This window comes from Coturnix japonica, chromosome 1 (genome assembly GCF_054131305.1).
Source record: "Coturnix japonica strain WE chromosome 1, WE-NBRP24, whole genome shotgun sequence".
NCBI lineage: Eukaryota > Metazoa > Chordata > Aves > Galliformes > Phasianidae > Coturnix > Coturnix japonica.
In genome coordinates, this window is record NC_140663.1 from 84988084 (window position 1) to 84995356 (window position 7273).

Sequence of the window (7273 nt, forward strand, 5' to 3'; positions counted from 1 at the left end):
CTGAAGTGGTGGCCTGTGGTGTTTCAGGAAGGACAGAGAAGAAGGATGAGGAATGAGGAAGGGGGAGCTATAAAGCAACTTAGGCCTCTGCCTTGTCTGAAGTTCCCTTTAACCTTACTGTGGGCAGAATAGGAAAAAAGACTTTTCCTTTCACTCAATATTTAGACAAGCGCATAAAAGCAATCTAATTTAATTATACATGTCAGCACATTTATTCAGAGTAGCACTTGGTCGTTTAAGCTTTTACCTCGCTTTTTTGGCAGACCCCCAGGAAACAGAGCAGTATTGGTAGTCTCATACATTTTAGGAATGCTTGACATTTCATTTTACTTTTTAATCTTTCAGCAAAACAATAGTAGGGTATCAGGAAAATAGCCTTAAAAGGTCTCCTTCACTGATTTGAAAAGCAAAGCAAAAAACAAACAATGTTAATGCTTTTGTCCTGCAAAGAATTTTGGGTTTGCAGCCTATGTAGGAATTAATACGTACCTGCACTGAGTGAATATTTGTGCAAACAGTGTGAAGAGTGAGCAAAGCCTCAAAATGGTGGTAAGGTAACATTTTGCTATAGAAAGGGAAAGGGGAACTTCACAGAAACCAAGACAAAGGGTAACTGTACATTTAAAAGTGCAGGGAAAGGGGGAATTACAGACACTTAGTCAAAATAAAGCCAGAGAAGAGGGCAATAAAGATAAGAAGAAACTGTCCGGAGACCTCTGACAAGAAGGATTAGATCCCCCCCCCCCCGGGCAAGATGATGCCGACATGGGAGAACAATAACAGCAGATAACACCAAGAAGAAAACAGAAGAAGAATTTCACCCCAAAACATCGGCAAGGGTCACGGGGAATGGTGTCAGGGGGAATGAGGGAATGGGGTCGCAGGGAACGGGGCCATAGGGAATGTAATGAATATGTAATCAAACTGAGGAGGAGACTATTGATTATGTATTAGCTTAACCTATATCTGTAACACACTTTTCTCTTTACGGTGTGCAAGTTTGGAGGAGCTATCCCCCTTGCACCCGGCGCTGCGCAACGCTGGAATAAACATACCTGCTTTATAACCCATCTCTGGATTATAGAGTTTGATTCCGCAAGTCAATTTGGCACCCCAGATGGGACCCTCTCTGTTCGGCTGCAGGACCAGCTGAGAAGGGGGACGCCTTTGGCGCGCCCCGAGATTTCTCGGAAGGACTCCCCTCCCTCATCTGATCACTGCAGGAGCAGACAAGAACCATCTATCGGCGGACCAGGTATGTGAAATGGGGGACCCGTAAGTCGTGAGGAGACGTCCTACGCAGGGCACAGTGGAGTCGGCGTGCTCCCCCCCAAGGGACGTGAGCTCACGGGTTAGGTTAGGTTGCCGGCTGGGTTAGGACTCCCTAGGGAGTGCCTACAAAGGGGCCAGTAAGTCGTACGCATGGTAAAAGAGCTATTGCTCACATTCAGGTGATTGCTAATTGGGCAGAGCTTGTCTGCTCTCTGGTACAGGGTGATTTGGGTAATCCTGGGATAATTGGTATCGTACAGCGCTGTTTATATAGGTGACCTAAGTCAACAACTAGCACCGGTGTTCTTAACATCTTTGGTTAAGCTTAACAAATGATATATTGTAATTCTGTTTGAATTGTCGTGTGAGTGTGGTGTGAGTGAGACGCAGCACAGCTGCGGGGCGAGTGCGGAGTCCCGACCCGCGGTTCCGTCCTCCCGCGAGGGAAATGGCCGGGGACGGACGAAGCGAAAGTTGTCTCCAATACTTGTTTATCTATGTTTTAATACGTGTTTATTTTGTATTATTAATTACTGGTTTTTGTAAAGTATGTGGTCATAAGTCATAACAATGCTGTTGTGTCAGAAGTGGTTTTACTTATAAAAGAATACGGTGGTTTATATTAAGTTACAATGGGAAAATCACAGAGCAAAGAGGTCCCTGCGCGCTCACCCCTGGGGTGTATACTGGCACATTGGCGAGATATCGCTGGGGAACCAGGAGGAACCCTGAGCCGAAAAAAAAAAAAAAATTCTGATTAAATATTGTAATCAGTGGTGGTTGATTTATAAGCTAGAGGACAGGGACAATGAACATATAGAGGAATGTCTGTGTGGAATGAGCATCAAGCCATTTATGTGATACTGTGTTCTGCCTGCGAAGAGGTGTAAGGGAGGTGGGTCAGTCAGTGATGGCTCTGTGGCGAGAGGTGTATAACTGAACGATATGGATTGCTAAGGGAAAGTTATAAGGTAGTAAGAGTGTTTATGGAAACTGAAGAACTGTGTTGTTTGATTTGTGGGTTTTGAAGGGAATGGGACCAACTGTTTGGCTGGTATAAGAAAGTGTAGTTGTTAATGTCATACGGAAGTATTGTTGAGGGTACGTGGAAGTGTAAATGAGGGTACAAATAGTGGAATAGTGTACAGAGGAAAAAGGGTTAAAGAGAAAGTGAGTTTATCTGTGCTGGCATGAGAACAACCCCCCCGCACCGTTCCCCTGCAATCAGAACTCTCAGAGTGGGAGAGGGAGCCAGGGTCAGAGACTGCTGCTGTAAACAGCAAAGGGGAAGGTGGAGAGGACAGGGCACTGGAAGTGAGAATAGCCTTCATGTGCAGAGATCTGGGAAATCTGAAATCTGGGCAGCACTGGATGGCTCTGGAGAGGAGGTGAAATGTAATGATTAGAGTTTGGAAAGTGAGAAAGTTTGGGAAGGACAAAAGTTGAGGAAGGCAAAGATAAAAACAGGGATGTCAGGTCTGAAGAGAGGTGTACAATAAGAAGAAAACAAACAAACAACAACAACAACAACAAATAACAAAACAAACACCTGATTGAGAATCAGAGATGTTCAGGGAATTGAGAATAATAACAGCTGTTACTGTTGTGGTGCTAGAGTAGGGCCATAGGACCCAGGGATCCCCCACGAGGAAAGGGGGGGGAGGGAGGCTTGAGGAGCCCAGGGAGGGCTCTGCCCCGCTGGAATGAAAGCAGTGTGCAAATGCAGTGGGACACTGGTAGAGAAATCCGACCAAGCTGAGTGAGAAGGAATTGCCTCTGATTGCAGAACTGAACAATGAGAACTTGGGAAGTTAACCCTAGCAGATACACCGATGAAACTGCAGCTAAGGAAGCACGATAAAGTAGTTCATTTTCTGATGGATATGGGAGCTTCTTACTACCCATAGATGGTTTTGTAACAGTAGTAGGTGCTACTGCCCAACAAGAAAAGGCTTACTTTTGGAATTAATTAAATATAAGCTAAGAAAACAAGTAGGAATACAGAAATTCTTGTACCTGTCAGGTTACCCTGGCAAGAAATTTAATAAAACTGGAGCTAAGGGTCAAACAATATTGGCTGATTAAGAATTGTAAGTCTGACTATTAACACAAACTGGGAAAAACAATGTTATACCCCCAGGAGCCACAGCAATCTCAATTAAGACACACTTAGGGGTGTGGGCATCAGGGCCAAAAATTAAGCCCTAAATATAAGTTAAAAGCAAGAGCTCACCCACTCAGGGTAAAGTGGTGCCCTTTGAGGATATGTGACTGTAGAAAGACAAAAGAAATAATAGATAATTTTTTGAGTTTGAATTACTAATTGAATGGGAATCCAAGTACAAAACTCCAATTTTGCCAATTTGCTAGATTTTCGGATAGCAAGTGCTTTAGTTTGGTAGAAGACATGAGGACAAGTAATGGAATTGTTGAATGGATACACTCAGTGATGGAAAATCCATGCACTTTATCAACCAAGTTAAGGAATGAATAGGTGGAGTTTGCCTTCTGGATTTGAGGGATGTCTCTTCTGCCTGGTTTGACTAAAGGAAGCCTAAGGTTATTTGCCTTTGAATAGGAAAACCCTAATAGAGGGAGAAGAGACTCAGTTAACCTGGACAGTGTTACCCAGGGTTGTGAGAACAGCTTAATGATCTTTGAGAACTGGTCAACTCATGAGCCTGAGACCTGGGATCCTCCATCCTAGGGTGGAACTTTACTGGAGCATGTGGATGCCACAGCAACAAAAGGACTGTGTACAATAGACTGAGAGTTTGCTGAGTTTCTTGGTTTACAGAAAGCACAAATAACTCAGAAATTACAGCTGGACTTTGGACCTTAAGGACTGCCAGGAAAGAAGCCATCTGCTAAGCCCCTGAGCTGCAAACTGCCAAGGAACTCCATACGTTCCCAGGAATGACAGGAGGGTGCTGACCATGGATACACAGCTACGGACTGATGGTAAACCTCAAACAGCTTGAAGTGAGTAAGGGATGGTGCCTGAGGGCAGTGGCTGCACTGGTGTTCAATATTCAAGAAGCCTATAAATCTACACTGGGCCAAAGGACACCAGTTTTAATATCTCATACAGTGTTTACTGTATTGGAGGCAAAAGGGGGACATTAGTTCATTGGCTCTCACCCCAAAGATTCCTGAAATACCAGGCCATCCTGGTAGAGCAAGATGATGTAGAAATAATTGTGACTAATATTGTCAACCCAGTATCTTTCCTTAGCGGAACTCCCGGAGAACCAGTATTACATGACTGCTTTGAATCAACTGAAGCTGCACATTCCAGCCGGTCAGTCGAACCTGAAGGACGAACCCTTAGAAGATGCAGAAGACACCTGGGTTACCAGCAGCTGCAGTTTTATGAGACAAGGAGACTGTAAGGCAGGACATGCAGTAACTGCTACTGACCAGGTAATCGAAGCACAACCACCAGCTGTGGGGACTTCCCCTCAGAAGGCTGAAATAACTGCCTTGACAAGAGCTTCAATCATATGGACAGATGCTAAATATGTGCCACACGCTCATAGTACCATCTGAAAAGAGCAAGGATTGCTCACACACAAGGAAAACAGCCTGATTTAAATCTACCAATGGTTATTATATGTTGTAAAAGACATCAGAAATGTAACACTGTACAGGAAACAGAAAATAAGATAATAGATCAGGTGGCAGAACAGGCAGTTGAAGAGGGCTTCAATTCCAGACGGTAAACTTAAAATCTCTGAAGCCAAGTCAAAACCTGTAAAATATTCTAAAGAGAACAGGAGTACAATTAATGATTTAGAAAGGAATAGAGCAAGTTGACAGATGGGTGCATGCCCAAATGGACATTGTTATGCCCTTTAGTATTTTATGGAAATTGGTTATAAAGGAAGATAAGAGAATATATTGGGCAAACTAACACTACAAAGTACAGTCCCAGTACCAGGAACAGGGCACAAGTGGGCCTCACGGGAGAGGGCCTTCCAGGGCAACAATGGCAAATTGATTTCACAGAACTCCCAAGAAAAGGGGGGTATTGCTGTATGAAAATTTCTGTAACCTTAGAAACAATTGAGGATGCTGCTGCAGATGCCTGATGGACAATCCAAAAGGAGGTATCCTGTTTATCCAAAGATGCATTGCAACATGGAGTAGGCAGGGATAACACCGATTGGGGAATAGTTTTCTCTGGACCATGGGATAAACTTACTAGTTGCCAAATTTAGGATGACTGAAACAGTTTTTCTTAGCCTGCGTCACCTTGCTATTCTTGGTGTGCTTTACTTGTGTTGTTATAAGATGCCTTTTGTGTCTGCACCAAGGTACTGGAAGGGAATACGAGGTTTGGAAGAGACATGAGCTGAGACAAAAGGTAGAGAGCGGAGCCTATTTTGAGACCCATTAAGAATCTAGCAGGTAAAAGACTGCTAGATTAAAGAAAAGGGGGGAATTGAAGAGTGAGCAAAGCCTCAAAATGGTGGTAAGGTAACATTTTGCTATAGAAAGGGAAAGGGGAACTTCACAGAAACCAAGACAAAGGGTAACTGTACATTTAAAAGTGCAGGGAAAGGGGGAATTACAGACACTTAGTCAAAATAAAGCCAGAGAAGAGGGCAATAAAGATAAGAAGAAACTGTCCGGAGACCTCTGACAAGAAGGATTAGATCCCCCCCCCCCCGGGCAAGATGATGCCGACATGGGAGAACAATAACAGCAGATAACACCAAGAAGAAAACAGAAGAAGAATTTCACCCCAAAACATCGGCAAGGGTCACGGGGAATGGTGTCAGGGGGAATGAGGGAATGGGGTCGCAGGGAACGGGGCCATAGGGAATGTAATGAATATGTAATCAAACTGAGGAGGAGACTATTGATTATGTATTAGCTTAACCTATATCTGTAACACACTTTTCTCTTTACGGTGTGCAAGTTTGGAGGAGCTATCCCCCTTGCACCCGGCGCTGCGCAACGCTGGAATAAACATACCTGCTTTATAACCCATCTCTGGATTATAGAGTTTGATTCCGCAAGTCAATTGTCTTAGGGGAAATAAAATGTTGCTTTGTTAAACATTTGTTCCTTATGTTTAGGCACCCAGTATCCATTTCAGAGCATTACCAGATGTTCACAAGGAAAAAACAAATTCAAACTAACCAACTTAGAAAAATTCAAGCCTAATAGAATATACTTCTCCAGGGGAAGGTTGTATTTTTTACTTAGTTTTAAGTAATAATTTATATTACTTTTAAAATTGGGGTATAGGAGGAAGCTGTTCTTTGGTTTATTTAAAGTTTAGTTAAAACTAAACAAAAATAATTGAAATGTTATCATTAATGTGAGACACTATTGAAAGAATTCTGCTGAACCATTGATATCTGCAGCCTTTTGAATTTGATGCTTTTGTATTTACCTTGGGAAATTTACATCCATTTTCCTGAAGATCTCCAAGGAAATAGCTATCAACTTTGCACCTAGTGCTTTTGTTTTTTTAACTACCTCTGATGCTGAGCAGCTGCCTTTGCTTCTTCTGCAGAGATCAAGATTCCTGTTCTGTTGATTTGTTGTAGTAGAAAGGTTTTGATTCATCAGATTAGGAAGGAGACATCAACAATGCTAATAACAATGCATACTGAACTACTTCATTGAAGACAAAATTGTATACTTTGGGAAGTGGACAAGTGCCACATACAGCTCCTCCTGTATTCTTTAATCTCTCTCAGAATCATCTGTACTCTCTTTTTTGTGCATTGCTTTTTAAACTATGGCTATGTACTGTTCTTAAGACATTAATATCTGCTCTTTGTTAAATACTGACCAAGTCTAATGTTGATTGTTGCACATCTAAGTGTTGTATGTTTCTGATCAGCAAAGCAAATGAGACAAAGTTTATGTGTTGTCTAGGAGCTGAATAAGAAAAGAGAATTTGAAAAATTCTTTACTACTGCTGCAGATGAGTAACACATGTTCTGTGTTTTCTGAGATGTACTGCAGAAATGTAAGAAAGCCT

General features: G+C 42.6%; 1 long non-coding RNA gene across 1 annotated transcript; it reads right to left on the minus strand.

Annotated features, from left to right (window-relative positions):
• Nucleotides 1–544: 544 nt before the first annotated feature.
• On the minus strand, nucleotides 545–6301 carry LOC146762570 (uncharacterized). The gene is made up of 2 exons (XR_014938819.1): nucleotides 6253–6301; nucleotides 545–2000 (listed from the first exon to the last, which is right to left on the minus strand). It is a non-coding gene; the product is annotated as an uncharacterized LOC146762570 (long non-coding RNA).
• Between the last annotated feature and the right edge of the window lie 972 nt (nucleotides 6302–7273).